Source organism: Vicugna pacos, chromosome 30 (genome assembly GCF_048564905.1).
Source record: "Vicugna pacos chromosome 30, VicPac4, whole genome shotgun sequence".
Lineage (NCBI taxonomy): Eukaryota > Metazoa > Chordata > Mammalia > Artiodactyla > Camelidae > Vicugna > Vicugna pacos.
In genome coordinates this window covers 18,215,731-18,237,661 of record NC_133016.1, presented here as the reverse complement: position 1 = coordinate 18,237,661, position 21,931 = coordinate 18,215,731, and the positions used below count along the sequence as shown (strand labels likewise).

Sequence of the window (21,931 nt, the reverse complement as noted above, 5' to 3'; positions counted from 1 at the left end):
CTTAACTGTTTTTCTACTTTTGGAGCATTGAGATTGTTTTCCATTATCATAAATAATACTGTCGTGAATACTCTTGGGAACAAACCTTTGTATCTCTGAGTATTTCCTTAGGATTAATTTCTCTGGAGGCTAGAACATCTGACTTACTTTTTTCAGACTCTGGGTAAGAATCTCCCACTTGTTTCCTAGCTCACACTGCAGCAGCGTTAAGAGAGGCCTGTTCCACTACTCCACTGATAGATGATACTGAATATCATCAGTTAGTGACCTTTCTAACACTCCTCTTCCAAGACATTTGTCTTATAATTTTTGCCTTCTAGTGAAAATAACTTTATTATGTCTTTCAACCAGCACATTTAGTTCAATTGTGATGTCCTTGAATGCTCTAATGCCATCTTAAAAATTTGGCAGTTTTTACTTATGGGGGTAAAATCTTTATTGTTTCAAATACGTTCATGACAGATGTACAGTGAAGGTACTTTTGTCTTTACAGAAGTATAAATTTATAGTGAAATGTATATTAATTCTGTCCTTACTGATTGATGGATTTTTTAGGTAATGAATGAGTCAGTTTTTTTTTTTTTAAATGGGAAGAATGAAAAGGAAATACTAGTAATGTTTGCTCTTTGGCAGGATAAGAATAGAGATTAAGGGGGTTGCAGTGGGGACATGGGGTAAGATCTAGAAATTCTTTTCTTCCATAGTAGGAAGTAGGCAATGTTTAAAACTAAAAACTAAATAGTACTTTAAGCATATTATGTTTTTTTAAAAGGTGGAGGAGGCTGTAAATATCAGATGAATAGTTAAGAGTAGAGGAAGGGTGGAAGGTACAAGGGGTGTGGTGTGGGGAGGGACAGCCAGAGGATGACTATTTTGTATAAGCCTAATAGTGCTAGGACTATGTGGTATTTTGAACTATTTGTGTGTGTATGCATTCATTTACTTTAAAAATTACAGTGAAACACTTATGCATAGACAAGAGGCTGCTCCGAATAATCATGTCAGTTGCTGGTCTCCATATGGGTGCTCCAGGCAGTTGACAGTTCCTTTCAAGGCTTTTTAACATTCCCGTCCATTCCCCACACTGCAAAAAGATTTTGTTCAAAATGCAAATCTGAGCCTAGCATCCAGATTTTAATGGCCCTCCCTTCCCCTCCCTTTCCAAGCTAATCTTACTCCACAGTGCCACGCATTTTTGCAGCCCCAGCCACACGGGCCTTTTAGTCCTTTGTCAGAGGTTTCTGTTGTTGCACAGTCTTGGCAGAAACTGCTCCCTGGACCTGGACCATGCTCCCTCCGCCTGGAATTCTTTCTCTTCTCCCTAAGTTAACCCTTACTGGGCCTTCTGCTCACACTCTGCAGTCACATCCTCACGGAAGCCTCCCCAGACTTCCCCACAAGGTAGCATGTTACTCTCACGGCACCTGCACCCCACTTTCCCATTGCTTGTCACTTCACATTTTCAGTTTGCTCATGTGATTATTTGATTGATGTTTCTGTTTCCCGCTAGCACTGTAAGCTTCACAAGAGCAGAACTGATTTTGTTTCCCTTTGTGCTCTAGCTCCTAGCTCAGCGCCTGAAACGTATTAGGCACTCAGTAAATGGTGGTGACTTGTTCAATTTCCCTTGCCATCCTGTTATTCTACAAGATGCAATGCCTTGTTCTCCTAGGGATTTTTCCTGATTGATAATTAAAAACAAAAAAGCAAAAATTCCCATCCTTAATCTCTTAACTAAAAATAGGGAGGAAGAGAATGGTTGCCTATGACCTTAAAATGAGGCAAATCTTTATAAATACTAATTCTAAAGCTTCAGTTTGGCATTCTGAGATACGCAGACAGATACTTAGACTCAGGGAAAGGGCTGGAAAAAGGAATTTCTCTGCCTAAGGAAGTAGGATGTTGGCTTTCGCTGTCCATAGGGAAGTCAAAACAAAGGTATAAAGAATGAGGGAAGAAGGCCAAGCCCCATGCAGGATAGGGAAATGGTGGGAGAACCTTAAGAACAAAGGCGTCTGATGTTCAATTTTATGGTGGCTGTGTTTCTTGAAAGTAAATCCCTCCATTTCCCCCAAACTTTCTTTGAAGTCTCCTGGATGCGTAAGCTTTGGATTTCTCTCTTCAACCCTGCACACCATCAGATAAGAACAACTTCTGAATCCCGACTGGGTTGACCTGGGTGGAAAAGGGGCAGCATGACTGAGAGAGGGAGACAATCCCAAAGTAACACTGTTCAGAGGAGTGGAATCAGAGCACAAGAGCCTGTCTCCTAGGGATTTTCAGGTTATAAGGAGGGCAGTGACCTTTACATAACCCATGGAATTGGGAGGTAGTAGAGGGTTGAGCCAATTTCACATTTATCTTAAAGGACAGGGTAACTCCAGCTGACAGTTGGACACAGATATTTCTGTGCCCTTGACAGACATATTTTTAAGGATTAAAAAGCTGCCATATCCAGGATAATAAGGAAGTTGAAGGGAGTGCCTAAGTTTATCCAAAGTAAAAAATATTTCCACTCCTAAATAAAGCTAGCTGAGAAACACTGTTGCTCTGATGTCAATGTGCTAATTATACACTCAGCAGACATGGCAGGTACAAAGATTAAATTCACCCATGAAAAAGTAAAAGGGGAAAGGCGAGGGATCAAGTTTCCTAGCTATGCAAATCCCCCTGTAACTGCCAGGCAGCCTCAGGTAGACCTAAGCAACATTGAATTCAGTGTCACCAAGTGAAACCAAGGTCATTTTGTTTAGGTTGTTCTCCTCATTGTTGTGGCTTCCAGATCAGAGACTTGTCTGAATGATACCATATCTCCATCAGACATCCTGGACTGGAGCTGGCCTTGTGGACGTATCCATGTCTGGGTCAGCAATCCAAATGCTGTTCCTAACTGGCTTCCGAGGGGTCTTGCTATGGAACACATCTTCATACAGCCGGTAGATACAGGAATGTGATCGATTTTCTCCCCCATATGCCTGTACTGAGAGGCACTATGGCCTACTCAGTGGTCTTCAGACTTGGGTATTTGTACCCCTGGAGATACGCAAAGGTTTTTCTAAGGATATAAAGAGATGCTTTCATGTGAAGTATTTCCTAAAATCAATTTTCCTGAGAACTAGTATAGGCAAAGGTCTATTTTTCTATAGGCAAAGGTCTACATTACTGGCTCCATTGTACAGTGCTCCAAGATACCAAAGAAGGAGATAGTTGAAATATTGATATTGGGGTGAAAGCATGAATGACTGAGTAACAAATTCTTTTTCAGGTTGGGTAGTTTCCAGTGTGATGCTTTGAAGAATACTGAAGGAGGATCTAACCAAGTTCAGATCAAGGAGTAGCTAATCTGTCCAATGATAGATTTTAATTGCTTTATTGGGATGTAATTCACAGACCATGCAAGTCAGTGGTTTTTCACATATTCACAGAGTTGTGCAACTATCACTACTGTCACTTTTAGAATGTTTTCATTATCCCCAAGAGAAATGGTACACTTTGGCAGTTACTCCCACTTTCCTCCCAAACCGCACAGCGATAAATTGCTTTCTACCACTAATCTACTTTCTGTCTCTATAAGTTTGCCTATTCTGGACATTTCATACAAATTGAGTCATACAAATGTGGGCCTTTGTGATTGGCTCCTTTTACTCAGCATAATGTTCTCAAAATACATCCATGTTGTAGCTTATATCCGTACTTCATTCCTTTTTATGGCCCAATAATACTTTGTTGTGTGGACATACCACTTTTACTTATCCATTCATCAGCTGATCTAATAATAGGTTATTAAAAATATTTTTTATACTATATCATTATCAGAAATGCAAGAGAAGACATTGCTGCAGATCTTGCATATATTAATAAGTTGAAAGAAGGTACTATAAATAACTTTAATTTTAAATAAAATTACTAAAACAGCTTCCTTAAAGAACACAATTTGCTAGAACTGACACAAGAAAAAATGTAGGACTATTCACTTTTTCTATTTATTAAAGAAATAAAGAAATTGAATTTGTGATTAAATTCACCCTTCTAAAAAAAAAACAAAAGAACTCCAAGCCCAGATGGTTTCACTAGTGAATCATTCTGAACAATTAAGAAATATACCTTCCAGAAAACACTTCCAGAAAACAGAAAAAAAGGGAACACATCCCAACTCATCTTATGAGGTCAGCATAACCTTGATGCCAAAACTTAAGGACATTAAAAGACAGGAAAATTACAGGCTAATTTCTCTTACAAAAAAACCCTGAAGAAAATAATTAGCTAATTGAATCCAGTGACATGTAAAAACAATAAGACATTTTGACAAAGGGAGTTTATTTAAGAATGGCAGGTTTGTGGGGGAGGGTATAGCTCAGTGGTAGAGCCCATGCTTAGCATGCATGAGGTCCTGGGTTTAATCCCCAGTACCGCCATCAAAATAAATAAATAAGCCTAGTTACCTCCCTCCCCAGAAAAAGAATGGCAGGTTTGTTAAGCATTTAAAAATCAATATTATTTACCACATTAACAAAATAAATGGGGGAAATTGCTAAGATAATCTAAATAGGTACAAAATTTTTTTGGTACAAGTTAATACTTACATATGACAAGAACTCTTAGCATATTGAGAATAGGAGGGAATGCTCTTCATCTGATGAATATTATCTACAAAAATTACAGTAAATATTACATTTAGTAATAAAATATTGAAAGCTTTTCCCATGGAATGGAAAATAGACAAGGATGCTCCCTTAATGCCGTCTCCATACAACATTGTTATGAAGGTCTTACCCAGTGTATTAGGGCAAGAAAAATGAGTGAAAAGTCTAAGGATTAGAAAGGAAGAAATAAAACTGCCAGTGTTAGCAGATTTTGTGATTATATACACAGAAAATCCAAAAGAATGAGCAGATAACCTGTTAGAATTAGTAAGTGAATTTAGCAAGGTTGTTGGATACCCAACCAGTATAATGAAAATTAATTTTATTTTTATATTCCAACAATAAACAGATTGAATTTTTTTAATGACACCATTTACAGAAGCATCACAACCATCAAAAAGCTAGGAATAAATTAATGAAAGGTATGCAAAACCTCTCCATTGAAAACTACAAAACATTGAGATATATTAAAGAAGACTCAAATACATGGAATGGTATACCATGTTAATAAATTGGGAAGATTCAGTGTTGGAAAGATGTCATTTATCCCTAAATTTATCTGTAGCAATCCCAATCAAAAGCTCTGCAGCATTTTAAGTGGGCATACATATGATGAAATTGATAAGCTATTTCTAAAGTTTATAATGGACATACAAAGGACCAAAAATAGCCAGGAAAATCTTGAAAGAACAAAATTGGAAGCCTTAACACTACCAGATATCAAGACTTACTGTAAAGCTGCAATCTTTAAGACAATGTGACATTGTTGTAAGAAGAAAAAATAAACCAGTGAAGCAGAATAAAAAACTCATATATATGGTCACTTGATATATGCCAAATATGGAATTCCTATGCAATGGGAAAAGGATTTCCTTCTCAATAAATGGAGGGTCAATCAGATATCCATAATGAAAAACAGTTACCTTAATGCCTACCTTAGACAATAGTACACAAAAATCAATTCCAGATGGATTTTATTTATAAATGTGAAGATAGCATAGAATAGCTCCTTGACCTGAGAAAGGCAAAGATTTCTTAAACAGAATACAACCACTAACAATAAAGAAATGGTTGTTAAATTGGACACTTAAATTAGGAACTTCTGTTTGTAAAAGATACTATCAAAAGAGTGAAAAGGCAAGCCACAGAACATATTTGCTGATACCCATAGCCGATAAAGGACTTGGATCTAGGATTTAGTAGTAGTTATCTGTTGCTGTATAACACATTACCCCAAAACATTGTTATTTATTACCTCACAGTTTTTGTAGGTCAGGAATCTGGGCACAGCTTCTGACTCTAGATCCCTCATGAGATTGTAGTCAAGCTGCCAGCTAGGAATGTGGGTTCATCTAAAGACTCAGTGGAGGGGGTCCATTTTCAAGCTTTCTCATATAGTTATTGGTAGACCTTGGTCCCTTGCTACATGGGCCTGTCCTGTCTCATGACGTGCCAGCTGGTTTCCTACAGAACCCAAGAGAAAAGTGAGCATTCAAGACAGACACCACAGTCTTTTTTACAACTTATTCTTGAAAGTGACATCCTATTACTTCTTCCATATTCTGTTCATTAGAAGTGAATCGGTAAGTCCAGCTCACACTCAAAGGAAAGGCATTCATTACGCAGGGGTATAAATACCAGGAGACAGGGATTGTTGTAGGGGGCCATCTTAGAGGCTACCTACCATAATAATACATTAAAAACTCTTAAAAGTCTTGACCTGGGCAGGGTGAATTATATGGGTGTGTTCCTGGTGTGAAAATGATCGAGTTATTCAGTTCTGATTTGGGCATTTTTCTGTATGTAGGTTATGCATCAATGAAAAGTTGACTTAAGAAAATTTTTGAGTTACATGTCAATTATATCCAATAAAACTGGTTAAAAAAGAGAATATTTTTGATGAAAAATTCTAGGCAGAATTCTAAAGATTATTATTTTCTGGCCATTTAGTGAAGCACCCACTAATCTCATACTGCCATAAATGGATTTTGCAAGTATAATTAATGTCCGAAGTCAGTTGACCTTAAGATCTGGAAATCATCTGGGTGGATCCGACCCAGAGAATTTTCTCTGGCTAGTAATGGAAGGATAAGTTGGAGAGGTTTGAAGCATAAGGACTTGACAAATCATTGCTGGCTTTGAAGATGGAGGAGGCCACATTCAAGGATCTGAGAGTGGCCTCTAGGAGCTGAGATTGGTGCCCAGCCAACAGCCAGCAAGAAAACAGCTCAGTCCTACAGCTGCAAGGAGCTCAATTCTACCAACAACAAGAATGAAGCTTATTCTTCCCAAGAGCCTCCAGCTAAGAGCCCAGCCCTTGCAACACCTTAATTTTCGATTTGTGAGACCCTAAGCAGAAAACTCAGTCAACAACTACCATTCCCCACCTCCCCCCACAATGGGCTTCTCATCTACAAAATGGTGAGATAATAAATGTATGTTATTTTAAGCTGCTAATTTTGTGGTATTTTGTTAGGTAGGAATAGAAAATACAGTCACTGTGTAATTTTAAAAAACAATTTTATTGAGGTATAATTCACATACCACACTATTTGCTCATTTAAAGTGTACAGTTCAATGACTTTCAGTGTATTCAGAATTGTACAACCATCACCATCATTAATTTTAGAGTATTTTCATCATCCCCAAAGAAAACCCCTTATTCTTTAGCTATCACCCCTGTTTCCCATCCCTGTAACCCTAGGCAAGCACCAATTTACTTTCTGTCTCTATGGATTTGCCTACTCTGGACATTTCATATAAATGGAATCATACAATATGTGATCTTTTGTGCCCAATTTCTTTCACTTACATAAAGTTTCAGGGTTCATCCCTGTGATGTCCACGTATCAGAACTTCATTCCTTTTTATGGCTGAATAATAAATAGTCCATTGTATGGATATACCATACTTTGTTTAGCCATTCATCAGTTGATGGGTCAAGCTTGACTCTTTTTCTTTTTTTTTTGTACTTTAAAAAAAAAAACCCATATAACATAAATTTACCCTAACAATTCTTAAGTGTACATTACAGTATCGTTAACTATGTACACATTGTTATACAACAGATCTTGAGCAATTTTTCATCTTGTATGACTTATCCTTTGAACAATTCTCAGTTTTCCCCTCCCTCCAGCCCCTGGCAATCACCAATCACTATGTGATTTTGGGCACACAATTTGGACATGGTTCCAAAATTGGGTAGCATTATTATTAGAAAATTATTTTTATCCCCATTTACTTACTTATAAGATTCTTTATAAGATTTATAAATCAAGATTCTCATGGCTCACATCAATAAAAATGAAAAAATAGAGATAGTATGGGTGTTGAATCTGATCATGCTTTAGTGTTAACTAATGGACACAGAACTAATTGTAAAAAGACTCATTGATCTCACTTAAGAAATGTATTTCCAATAAAATTTAACTTTTCATATTAGTAACTTGTAATTAAGTTATTTTGATCAATTATTTATAATTTTAATGACAAGTCAATCTGTAAGAAATTTTGTAACCCTTCTCACAAGAAATTTAAAATATTTTTCAATATATTCACATTTTTGTTGCAAGAAATATAATATGATCAATAAAAGATGATCAATAAAATATACAAAAAAACATAAGAATACTATTCATAAAGGGAGGTGGAATGGAAAACAAGCGCAAGGAGGAAAAGGAATGATGAAATACTTCACCAAGAAGACCACTGGTACAGTAGATGGGAGCACAGACTCTGAAGTTAAGACCGCAATGTGGTCTTGGATATTTCATCTCTCTTATGCCTTAGTTTCTTCATCTGTGAATGTGGAGTAGTAATACGTTCGCCATGACTAAATTGTCATGAACATTAAGTGATTTAATGTAGATAAACAATTAGAACCAAAAGTGCTGTGTACAAATTAGGCATGATCATTGTCAAACCTCAGATCTGAGCCTGGAATGTTCTCTTATCATTCACTTCAGCTTTAACTCCCAAGGAGTTTGGGAACTGCCTTCAGAGTACGCCACCAGCCCGGAGAGTGGGTAGGGAGTGCCTACAGCCCCCCAGCTTGGGGAGGTTGGGGCCAGGACACATTGCTTTGGACCTGTATAAGCCACTGGCCACATGTGCTACTGAGCATTTGAAATGTGACTAATCCAAACCAAGATGTGCTGTAAGTGGAAAATATTCACTGGATTCCAGACAATATGAGAAAAAGAATGTAAAATATTTCAATCTTTTTTTACATTGATTATGTGTTGAAATGACATTTTGGACATGTTAGGTTAAATAAAATATGTTATTAAAATTAATTTCACCTGTCTGCTGTTTTTAATATACCTACTAGACAATTTAAAATGACGTATGTGGCTCTCATTGTATTTCAACTGGACAGTGCTGCTTTACACAGTCTGCCTCAGTGTCAGCAGTCAGAGTGATCCTTTAGAAGTACAATTAGGTCATGTCACCACTCTGCTCAAAACTTCCCAATGATACCGCATCTCACTGAAGAGAAAAGGTCAAAATCCCGACCTAGGTCTAACAGGTCTTATGTGCCAGCCCTCTGCACTGCCACTTCCAATCTTGCTGGTCCAGGGTGGGATCCAGATTTTACCCAACCTGAAGCTTACCCGATAGGTGAATAGGAGGGAAGGGAAAGGGGGACACAGGGCCTTACTAAGGAAAAGAATACAAATTACAGGTATAAAATAAGGTACAGAATTGAGTGTTAATTTAGAATGAGAAAATAAATCACAACAATTAATTCAGGTCCCTTTCTTCTGGTATATTTTTAGGCAATTTACCAGACATGCTTACACAGAAATGCTTCTAGACTATAGCCTGGCTCCACCACCCCACCTAGAACTCTCAGCTCCTGAAATTCCTCCCAGGAACAGAGGCCCAGGAAGTGTCATTGGCTTCGAGGTAAATCGCATTCTGCTCCAATCTCATCTCCTACCATCCTCCACTCCTTCTGTCTCCTTGCCGGTCCTCACACCAAGCATGTGCCTATCTTAGGGCTTTTCTGCTTACTGTTTTCCGAGCTTGAAAACATTCCTTCCCCAGCTATCTCATTTCCTTCAGGTTTCTGCTCAAATATCATCTCATGCGAGCAGCCTGGCCTGACCATCCTCTCCTCCACGTCCTATTTTCTTTACCCTACTTTGTCTCCAAAATACTATCACCAACTGACATAGTGTGTCTTTGCATGTTCACTTGTTGATTATCTGTCTCCCTTCTTTAGAAAGGAAAATTCTGGAGGACAGAAACTTTGTTTTGTTTCTGATAGGTCTACTCAGCACCTAGAAGAGCGCCTGGCCCTTGATAGATACTCAGAAATGTTTACTGAATGAATGAATGTATGTAAACTGAATGACAGGGAGGCCCTATCATTTTCCAATATGGAATCATTTCTTCAAGGAAATAATTCACTCTGTACCTCCAGCTCATATCCTCAGTCATCACTACTTAGATCCTAGTCAGTGTATGGTAGTTACTATTTTTGGCTTCCCAGCATGCTTCCACATCATCCTATCCTCAGTCCCACAGTCAGCTTCTGCTGGGTAGCCTACGTCCCAGCACCCAGGGATAAGCACACATTCTAGGTGTGACCAGTGGGAGTGCTCCAGAGTTACTGATCGGAGATGAGCTCAGGACCTAAACTCAGCCAATCAGAGTCTTCCTCAAAACTGTTCTTATTGGAGCTGGGAGAGAGAAGTAGCCTCTAGACTGCTGTATCACATAGTTCAGCTGGAAGTCTGTTAAGTCAGGGCTCTGGATGTATTTTTCTCAGGCATAGAAGAGATAATGGAAAGAGAGTGGGTCCCAGCAGCGTGGAGCCCTGGGGAAGCCTCTACTTCCTGCAGCTTTTGCTTTCTTTCTTCAGTCCGTAAGTCCCCCAGCAGCCTTACAGCACATCTCTTTCTGCTTTAACAAATGTCATTTGGGCTCCTCTCACTCACAATTAAACTTCCTAATACAATGCATCAGGCACTGGGCTGGTCGCTGAGGATGCAGCGATGACTTGGACACTATCCTTGTCCTCAAGGAGCTTTACAGCCACCAGGGAGAGACAAGGAGGGAAAATGACTTGCAAAGCAGTACAAACATACATCATGGGCGTGGGACTCACCAGAATTCAAGGCTCGGACACATCTCTCGTGATATTGCTCAGCTCCTTTAAGTTCTTATGATGATTTTGTGTTCAAAACAACCTAAATATCTGGATAATATAGCCCATGATCAAATCAATAAATACCAACTGAGCACCTACTATGTGCAAACCCAGCGTTAAATGCTGTGATCCAGACCTATAGAGCGTTCCAAGAGGGGTAGGTGTATTTGTAAAAATAATAATAATAAAGGATACAACGTAAGCATGAAATGAAGCCATAGGACATTCTATTCCTTCCTACCTGCGTCTTTCTAGAATAGCAGTTTAGCGTAGTGGCCGAGGCTGTGACCTTTGGAATCCTAGCTCCGTCACTAGCATGTGACGTTGGGCAAAATCACTTAATCTCTGTGAGATTCAGTGTCCTCCTCTGTAAACTGGATAATGTAACAGTATCTATCTCACAGGGTTGTTGGAAAGATTAAATAGGTTAATATGAGTTAAACACTAAGAATAGTTCCTGACATATAGTAAGTCCTCAATAAATGTTAGCAAACAACAGTATAGGTAAATTGTATAGATTATAAAAGCCTCAAAAGTGGGAGCCCTTGCTCAGCTCACATGAAGAGACCACTCAAGATTTTTCTCCTGGCTGGGCTCAGCGGTGTTAATTTATTAGCAGATGCAGGCATTGTCTTGCTTGCTGGTTTCTCCATCTGTTCTAAATTTAGTACTAAATAATGACAGTTGTGGGGTGGAGAAGGTTTTAGAGATCTCTGATCCAAATCCAGTGGGTTTTCGTTTTGTTCAAAAGCTGTAATCTAGAGAGAATTTAGAAGCATCTGCTGAAGACTGTTTTTAGGCATGTTTTGCAGAAATTTGTAGCATCTATTTACATTTTTATGTGCATCCATACTTTGAATCTTCAACCATTTGCATATAGTAATATCCTAACTGATGTTCTAAACTTGATGCTACTCTATATGTGAGCCTGCATAATTCCTAACTCATTACACTGAATGGACATTAAATAAGTTGATTTATGAGAAGCAATTCACTTTTTCAATCTTAGTAAGTACAATAGTCACAGTTCTACAATCCCAGGCTTGGGTAAACATATCTAGGAATAGGGTCACATGATTAAAGCTTACATCCGTGTTAGTGCATTGTAAGACCTTACATCTTATACCCTGTTTAGTGCTTACAACCAGTCAGTGAAGTAGGCAGGTAGAGGAGTATCATGAATCTCATTTTATAAATGAAAAAATTAAAACCAAGAGGTGTTAACTGACTTGCCTAAGTTTACTAAATGGTAATAAATGGCAGAGCCAAGACTAAACTCAGTTTTCTGACGACTAACCAGTGCCCTTTTCCACTCTGCTGGCAGAGGGAAAAGCTAGAAATTCTCAGTTTCTTCTACTAAGTTTTACAGCCAGACTGCACCAAGGACCTGACGGTGCTGCCAAAGGTGGTCTGTGTGTGAGCCTTCAGTAAAGCCTGGGCTTCCTTTGTTCAGTCCCAGTTTGTATTGCTATAAGCCCATCGCCTTGACAATGAGGATTTATACCAGGCAGATTTTGCAGATGACAGTGTTTAACTGTATCTGCTGGAACTGAGAGACTTTGGAATTAAAAGATCGAAAACAATCATCACAGAAATAACTTGAATAATGGGGGAGAATCTTATAGTTAACACTTAACCTCTTTGCTCCTTACTTTAAGCAAAGGCTGCCTATAAAACCCCACATAATGTGGCAGCAGAAGATATTTTTGTACAGAACTTTGAACAAAAGCAATCATAGTTTTGCAGAGTCTGTTTCACTCGAGGAGAGCCACCACCCCAGAATTTCTTGTCACCAAATAGATGAGAGGGAACAGGATTAGAAGTAGAAAAGGTAGCCTGAACATATAGTTGGTGGAGACCGACTCTACGTGGTCTATGATGTGAAGGAGTTCCCATGAGTGGTAGAGAGAAAATGACTAAAATCTCCACGCAGTTAGTATATAAATTCTGACCAGACGTGTGTAAACTGGCAAAGACAAGTATAAAGCATTTGATGTTGGATTTAGAAATGGGTGAAGAGAGAGCCAGACAATATAAAGGATCCATTCCACACAACATCCCAGTACGGTAGTCACCCTGGTATGATGGTTAGGAGTCTTTATATTTCAAATGACTGAAAAACAATTCAAAGAGCTTGAACAGTAATAGGATTTATTGATTTCTTATGAGTCAAAAGAGCAGGGATGGTACCAGCATCAGATGCAAATGGATCCAGAGGTCAGAGGAGTCAGGGTCTCCCTCTCTCTCCTTCTGACCTTTAACTCTGCTCCCCTCTGTTTATCATCCTCTTTCCTGCCGCAGATGGGCTTCCTCCATGTAGTCAGAGGGGATGGTTGCCAGCAACGACAGACCGATGACTCATCCTCACATAGCAATCCCAGCACAAGGGGAAAAAACAGCTTCCCTGTGTAAATTCACAGAGTAGGATTGTGGTTGGCCAGCATGGGCCACGTGTCTACCTGTGGACCAGTCTCAAGCACTCACTCGAGTGTTGCCAGGATTCGTCAATCCTTGGTCATGTCTCCACAATCAAAGCAGATGGAGTCTGTTAATAGAAAATTGGTGATGAGGAATTTGGCTAGGTTATCACCATCCACTACACTAGTAGTTCCAAATTTACCTGAAGGTAAAAATCACCTTGTTAAAAAACAGATTCTTGGACTCCCCACTTGGACTAATGGAATCGGAATTTACAGGGGAGAAGGATGGTAATTTGTACATTTAAAAGATAACCCAGGTGTGTTAGTTTACTGTTGCTGCTGTAACAAATTACCAAAATCCTTAGCGACTGAAAACAGCATGAATATATTATCTCATAGTTCTGGAGATAAGTCCAAAATCAGTTTAAATGGACTAATGTCAGAGTGTTGAGAGGTCTTCTGTAGGCTCTTGAGGGGAAAATTAATTTCTTGCCATTTTAAGGGGGATAAATAACTAAGAGTAGAATTGCTGGGTCATGTGGTAAAAACACATTTTTAAGATACTAACAAACTGCTTCCCAAAGTGACTGTACCGTTTTACACATCTACCAGCATTCCAGGTGCTCCACATCCTCGTCAGCACTTGGAATGGCCAATCTTTTCAATTTTAGCTATCCTAGTGGGCATAAAGACGCTCCTCATTGCAGTTTTACTTTGCATTTCACTGATGACTATTACTACTGAGCCTCTTTTCATGTGCTTTTGCCATTTGTATATTTTCTTTTGGCATTTTTTTTTCTTTTTTCTTGGTCATACTTTTCTCCATCACCCTTTCCTGATTTTTTTTTTGAGATCCTGCTAATGCGAATGCCCTTGAGGTAGCAGTGGTGGCTTCATCCGTGATGGTTTCTGCTAAGTGAGGCCTTGGAAGGAAGTGATGGTGGTAGATGAGATTGGGGAGGTGGGGTCTGGTGGGGTTAATGCTCAGGGCAGAGTGGGGAGGAGCAATGAGAGGCTGTGGACCAGGAAAAGTCATGACAAGAGCAGTTACATTTTGGGTAGAAATGAAAGCCTTCCCCATCGCCTTAGGGCTTTCCTCCCTCTGTTTTTCCTCTCGAAGTTTTATTATTTGCAACCAAAAGGGTAGGAACCACTCTAAACTAATAGTCACTGTACTCCCTAGCCGTGGGATCCATGGAAATCCTGACAATCCTGGGTCGTAGCTATGAGACTCCTTTGGATTTTTATCTTCTGAGCCTCTGTTTTCTCATCTATTAAAAAAAAGAGTTAATGGCACTTTCTTCACAGAATTATTGAATGGCTGGACTGAGATCACACATGTAAAAATGCTTAGCAAATTCTCAGGTACTCACAGGATGTAAAGTGTTCTTGCTCTTAGAATTGTTAACCTGGAAGTGACTGACAAGAGGCTTAGTGCTGGCAATCAGTCAGCTCGTGAAAGGGTATTCTGTTTCTAGACCCCTTTTGCCAACTTCATTCTGTACATCCAGGTTAAAAAGTCTGAGAGCCACTTGGAAATAAGAGTTTGCCTAAAAAGGGATGGGACAAAAGAACTAATGTTTGATTCCTGAATGTAAACTCACTTGATTCTCACAACAACCTTAAGTTTCTTTGGAGGATAAGGTCAGGAATGGAGCTGCTGGGGTCTAAGGACTGCCTAGCTTCATCTTCACGCAGTGATGCCCATGACTTTCCTGAAGGACTGCCCGATTTACACTCTCACCAAGAGAGCCTCAAACATCCTGTCGTCCCAGTCACTGCCAGCAGTAAATGGTGTCTGGTTTTCTTTTTTCTTTTTTCCAGTCTGAGACATGTAAAATGGTATTTAGTCTTAATTTACATTTCACTGATTACTAATGAGGTTAAACATCTCTTCATAGACGTATTAGTCATTCAGATTTCTCCTTCTGTGAATTGCCTTTTGATAGCCTACGCTTATTTAGTTTCCTGTCAGATTCCCTGTCTTTTCCTTAAAGCTATCTTGAAGGAGGTTTTGAATATTATAAATAGTTATTTTGTGTCGATTTTGAATATTACAAATAACTTTTCCCCATTGACCACCTGTCTACTAGTTCTCTTTATGATGGCCTCCATAGGACAGAAATAGTTAATTTTGATTTAATCCAACTAAAGATTTTTCCCCTTAAAATCTGTGCATTTGGCATCTTTCTAGAGAAAAATTTCCTACTCCTAAAGTCCCAACAATATTCTATATTTCCTTCTGTTGGATTTATAATACTGCTTTTCAAATTTAGGACTTTAATCTCCTTGAGGTTTTTTTATGCATGTGTTGTGAGATTCAAGTTAATTATTCTCCTTAAAGTGAGACAAGTTTCCTGACCATGTACTAAATAATTCACTGATTTCCCACTGAGTAGTGATGTCTTTCTATCCCGAGTTCCCCATGTTAATAAGGTTTTGCTTCTGATCTCTTTTGTTTCACCGCTCTATTGGCTATTCTTGGGCCAAAACCACACTGTCCTGATTATTCTAGCTTTGCAATATACCTCATTATTTGGTAGGGCACATCCCCCCCTTTTGCTCTTCTTTTGAGAAGTATCTCAACTATTTAATTTTTATAGATGTGTTCTTCTGTATATATTTTAGAATCAAATTCTCTTCGCCTACAATTTTGATGCAATTACATTTAATTTATAGATTAATTAGGAGATTATTAGGAGAATTGCTATTTTTACAATGTTAAGCTCTTCTACCAATGAACATAAAATATGCTCTCATTTACACAGGTTTTCCTTTATGCATTTTAATAAGTAGAGTTTTACATTTTTATCCAGATACAGTCATCCCTCGGAACCCGTGGAAGATTGGTTCCAGGACCCCCTCAGATACAAAATCTGCAGATGCTCAAATCCCTTATATTATATTAAAATTTGTATGGAACCTATGCACATCCTCCTGTACACTTTAAATCCTCTCTAGATTACTTATAATACCTAATACAATATAAATGCTTTGTAATAGTTGCGAGTGCATGACAAATTCAAGTTTTGTTTTTTGGAACTTTCTGGAACTTTTCTCCCAAATATTTTTGATCCAGGGTTTGTTGAATCAGAGTATGTGGAACCCATGAATATGGAGGGCAGACAAAATTTTATGGACATTCTTTGGTAGTTCAATTTCTACATATGTCATAGTGTTATGACTACTATAAATGGTATCTTATTTACTGGGTTTTGAAGGTGTAGAGAAATACTATTGACCTTTGAATGTTGCCCTGCTATCTTGCAACCTTCCTGAATTTTTATTAGACCTAATAATTTGCTAATTATCTTGGGTTTTCCATCTAAATGGAAATGACATGTAAAGAACAATAACAAGCTTCTCTCTCTCCCCCTCTAATTCTTAGTCTCTTTCTTTCTCTTGCGTGGCAATACCCTGATAGTCGTCTGTTGTCATGTTAAACAGCAGTGGTGGTAGTGGGTCTCTTTGTTTTGTTTCTGTATTAAAAAAAAAAAATGTTTAAAAAAAAAGAAAAGAAAAAAAGAGATCACATCTAAGGGTTCACCATCCTGAGTCTGACTTCTAGATCCTCTTTTAAAGGGCTACCTGATTAGGATAATCTCTTGATTAATTTAAAGTCAACTGATTTAGAGCTTTAATTGTATCTGCAAAATCCTTTCATATCATATCCCTTTGCTGTTTAATAATACCTAATCACGAGAGTGACATCTCATCATAGTCACAAGTTCTGCCTGCACTCAAGGGGATGGGAGTGTACAAAGATCTCTCTCCCCAAGAGATCTTCAGTGGGGATCATCTTAGGTTCTGTCCACCACATACTTCCAGTTCAAATTAAGGACTGTGTAACCTCATCCAGCTTACGTCTAGATCTCCTTTCTGCTGTGTCAGAAATCTCAATTCTCAATAACACCAATATAATTACTCATTTGCTTTATCCTGCAATACCACTAACAGTTTCAGAATAATAATACCAAAACTCCACCACCAGTATGATCATCAAAAATAGTTTTTAAGATTGTGTGTGTGTGTATGTGTTGCCATTCTTTTGTCCTTAAGGTATGTAGAGTCAAATTATTTGTTTTTCAGTTACTTGGAATAGCTCCTCTCTGTGTGCCACCAACGTGATATGCAATTAGGTTTATTTCAATTTGTTTTCACGTTTTAGGGCTTGCTTTTTTATTTGAATTTAGTTTTATTTCATAATTATGTTGAATACTTTCATAGTGTCATAGTTCTACAATAAAATCCATAGAACAAGGTGTATTTAGAGAATTCTAGCTTATCTATCGTTGCCTCTTTCTCATGAGTAGTTTTAAATAATTTTTATAATTTATTCTCCCTTTTTTAATTTCTTTTTTTCTGTTTCATTTTATTTTATTTTATTTTATTTTTTATTGAAGTGTTGTTGATTTACAATGTTAGTGTCAGCTGTACAGCAAACCAATTCAGTTATACATGTACATACATTTTTTTTTCAGATTCTTTTCCATTGTAGCTTATTATCCCATTATTTTTTAATATAAGCAAATATATATATATATATGTTTATATCTGATGGGGTGGGGGAATCACATTATGATTTCAAAATTTTTTTATTGAGGTACTGGGAATTAAACCCAGGACCTCGTGCATGCTAGTGTGCACTCTACCACTGAGCTATACCCACCCCCACTCTGGTTTCAAATTTTTTCATGGTTATTTTTTTATTCAAAATTTCTGTTTCTCCTTGTGTCACTAGGTATTTTATATTTTCCAGCTGTGTATTCCTTTCATCTAGATTTTCAAATTATTTGCATGTAGTAGTTCATAATCTTTTAAAAAATGACTATTTTGTCTGTAAATTATTTCCTCCTTTTTATTTTGTGTTCTGTTTACTTGTATATCTTTCTACTTTTTCTTGATCTGTCTTATTACAGAATGATCAATTTCAGTAGTCTTCCCTCTTCCCCACCACCATCAAATATCATGGATTTTTGCCCTTATCTTTATGGGCTTTTGCACTGAACACTTAGCTCATTTGGTTTCAATATTTCTTGTTTGTTAAATAAATGTATATTGTACTATAAATCCCCTTTAAGTATTACCTTACATACACTTGGACACATGGTGTTTTCACTGTATTTTATAATTCCCCTTATTGTAATTTTCTTTATTCTAGTGTTTAATGGTATTTTTTTACATTTTCAGATTTTTTAGGAATTTTTAAGCTATCCTTTTGTTATTGATTTCTAAAGTTTTTGCATTATGATCAGAGAACATGGGCTGTATGATGTTAACTCTTTAGAATTTATTTATTGAGGTGCATGACTAGTACATGACTGATCTTAGTGACTATTCCACATATTCTTGGAAAGAATATATATAGCCTTTACTTGTTGGGTATAAAGCTCTCTATTAGATTGAACTTACTAATTGAGTCATTAAAATATTTTTTATCTTCACTTTTTAAAAACAAACTATTTGATCTATCAGTTTCTAAGGTATCCTAGACAGTCCCCAACTTATAATGGTTCAACTTAAGATTTTTCAAATTTACGATCATACCAAAGTGATACACTTTCAGTAGAAACTGTACTTTGAGTTTTGAACTTTGATCTTTTCCTGGGCTATCGATGTGCAGTATAATACTCTCTCTTGATGCTGGGCAGTGGCAGTGAGTCACAGTTCCCAGCTGGCCACAAGATCACCAGGGTGAACAACTAATACATTTGCAACCATTCTGTACCCATACAACCACTTTGTTTTTCACTTTCAGTACAGTATTCAATAAATTACATGAAATATTCAACATTTTATTATAAAATATGCTTTGTATTAGATGATTTTACCTAACTGTCAGCTAATGTAAGTTCTGAGCGTGTTTAAAGTAGGCTAGGCTAAGCTATGATATTTAGTAGGTTAGATGTATTAAATGCATTTTCAACTTTTCATCAGGATGTAACCCCATCATAAGTCAAGGAAGATCTGTATATTACATTTCCAATTACTGTTGTTGACTCTTCTGTCAGTTGTTGCTTTATGTATTTTGAAGTGGTATTGTTAAGTGCATGTAGTTTATAATCTTTACAGCTTCTTAGTCTATACTGCATATGAAGTCTTCTTTGTCCGTTGTGCCATTTTCCACTCTAAGGTCTATTCTGAGTGTTATTAAATGGAGTCATTTGTTTATATTTACCTTGTATCTCTTTTTCTTTTCCCCCCTAGTTTTATCATGTAGAATTATTACAGTTTGACTGTGCATATACATTATATTGCATGTAAATACATATAAACAGTACACTGCACACTTTTTTAGTTTTCATATATGTACTAATTATTGTTTCTAAGAACAGATTAGATCTTTAGTTTTTTAAACTTACATAGTTATCAAAGGAATCAAGCCAACTACAAAATAAGAAACAGAATGTGGTAATCCAATCATAATTGTATCTCTTTTTTTTATCTCTTAATATTCAAATAATGATTCACTGGGCACTTTCCTAGGCAGTGTTGTACAATAGTATGGCCAAGAGTCAGGATGCCACTGAGTCCAATTTCAGCTCCTAAGGTTGCAGTAGGTAGCCTCAGCTGTTTTTTCTGAACCTGCTCATTTTCTTATTATTTTCCTCTCCCATGACTGTCTTGTTCATTATTACATCCCTATCTTGTAGCACTTTATCTGCCACCTGGTAGGTACTCAGTAAATATTTGTTCAATGAATGAATGTCCTCAAAGAGTATACAGCCCTGTAAGGAAAATGACATCCTTTTAAGAATAATTTACTGTGCATGGGGCAGGTAGGGTATAGCTCAAGTGGTAGAGCAAATGCTTAGCATGCATGAGGGCCTAGGTTCAATCCCCAGTACCTCCTCTAAAAATAAATAAATAAACCTAATTACCTCCCCCGAACAAAAAAATTTTAAAAATACATTTAAAAAAAAAGAATAATTTATGGAACACTTACTACATGCTAAATCTTTCCCACACGTATGTCCTCTCTGATCTTAACTCCAGCTGTGTTCCTCTCTCTTACCCTGCCCTAGCTGCACTGATTGTACTGTTGGTACATGAACACACCAGGTTCATTTCTGCATCAGGATCTTTAACCTGCTCTCCCCAGAGTTTTGTATAGCTCACTCCTTTATGTCATTCAGGTCCATGCTCAGATGTCACGTGCGTAGACAACCTTCCCTAATCACCCTATTTAAACTATTACTCCACCCTGTCTTCAAATCTAGTAATTCTCTATGTTCTTTTTAAAAAAAATTACAGTTATTGCTATTTAATATTATACTATTTGTTTGGCTACATGTTTATTGTCTATAGAATGTAAGCTCTTTAAAGACAAAGAATTTGTCTCATACACCACCACATCCCCATCTAGAGCAGTGCCTGGCAATAGTAGACACTCAATAAATTTTTGTTGGAGAGAGTTTAGTTAATTCTCAAGGAAAAAAAGGCTTTAAACAAGTGTGATGATACCGATTTTTACAGATGAAGTAACTAAAGCTGAGAAAGTTCAGTAACTCGCCTAGGAACACAGCTATGGAGCCAAGATTTGAACATTTGTCCCCTTAACTCCAAAGACCATCCATAATCCCCAGCACTGTTACTGTCTCCTAATGAAGGAGCATGCAAACACAAAAGACAGTAGGAAATCAAGTGCCTTTGGGGGCTTGTGGTTTTTTGGATGAGATCAGCTGGGATGGAGTCATTGGCAGGCAGAGAGTTGCGTATTATGGGTGACTGAGAGGTGGAAAGGTGGGGGAGGAAGGGAGGGACGGAGGGCAAACCCCAGGCCTGGGCCTGTGATTGTCCACTGGCCTTTTCACTGGCTGAAGAACCAGTTCTGATTTGCTCCCTTAGAGGAGCACTGAGGATGGAGGGCAGGCTGGAGGGGAGGAGGGCATGAGCCCAAGTTCCAGGGCCTTTGGGTCAAACTCTCCAACAAAGAACTCTTTCCAGGGAGCCTTTGTGGACTGTGGTTAGGAAGGGAGTAACGACCTGCATTCTAACTAACCCATGTAGCCTCAGGCAAGTTCAGATCAAGTTCAGAGCTCCCCCCCCCCACCCCCATGCCAGTTATCTGTGTGCTGGGGAGGGCAGACGGGGCATCCAGGCTGGGGGGACTTCTGAGCCAGGGCATCTTTTTTAGAGAGGGTAGGTGTTGTTGGACCAGGTAGGAGCTGACCAGATAACCAGCCTCCCTGAAAAGGAGAGGAAACAGCTCCTACTACCAGTAGCCTCCAGGGCCTTCTCATTTCCTTGCTGATTAAAGACGCATGCGTGGATGCGCAGGGACCCCAGCGATGGAAGAGGTTCGCATGGCCTCAGAAAGGACTGTGGCTCCCGTGCATCGCATCGTAGGAGTGGACCCTGGATCCTGCAGTGCTTCTCCACCACGGCGACTTCGCAGGCAGGCTCCGGCAAGCTCCGGGCAGCCGCAGGCGGGAGGGAGTGGAGGGGAGGAAGGGTGGGGTGCAGCTTATCAGAAGTGCCAGGGAAGTGAAAGTCAGCCGAGCGAAGGAAAGGGGAAGAAACAAAAGCTGAGAGGCAGCAGCTGCTACTGGGAGAAAGGAAAGAAAACTCTCAGAGCAGCAGCAAGTGTTCTGGGAGCCTCAGAGAGGTGAGGGTTCTGCTGGCCACCTTTCCTTGGAAGAGGGGGACTGAAAGGCTAAGTCTTGGAACCAGCGATCCTTATCCTTCACGCGGCTCCTTCCCGAGGAGTA

At 38.5% G+C, this 21,931-nt stretch overlaps 1 protein-coding gene across 1 annotated transcript in view; it reads left to right on the top strand.

Moving 5' to 3' along the window:
- SMAD4 (SMAD family member 4) overlaps positions 1-21,931 on the top strand; it is a 78,682-nt gene that overhangs the window by 2,389 nt on the left and 54,362 nt on the right. The window contains exon 3 of the mRNA XM_072952220.1: positions 9,422-9,551. The gene's annotated coding sequence lies outside the window, so the exon portion shown is untranslated. The remainder of the gene's footprint in view (positions 1-9,421; positions 9,552-21,931) is intronic.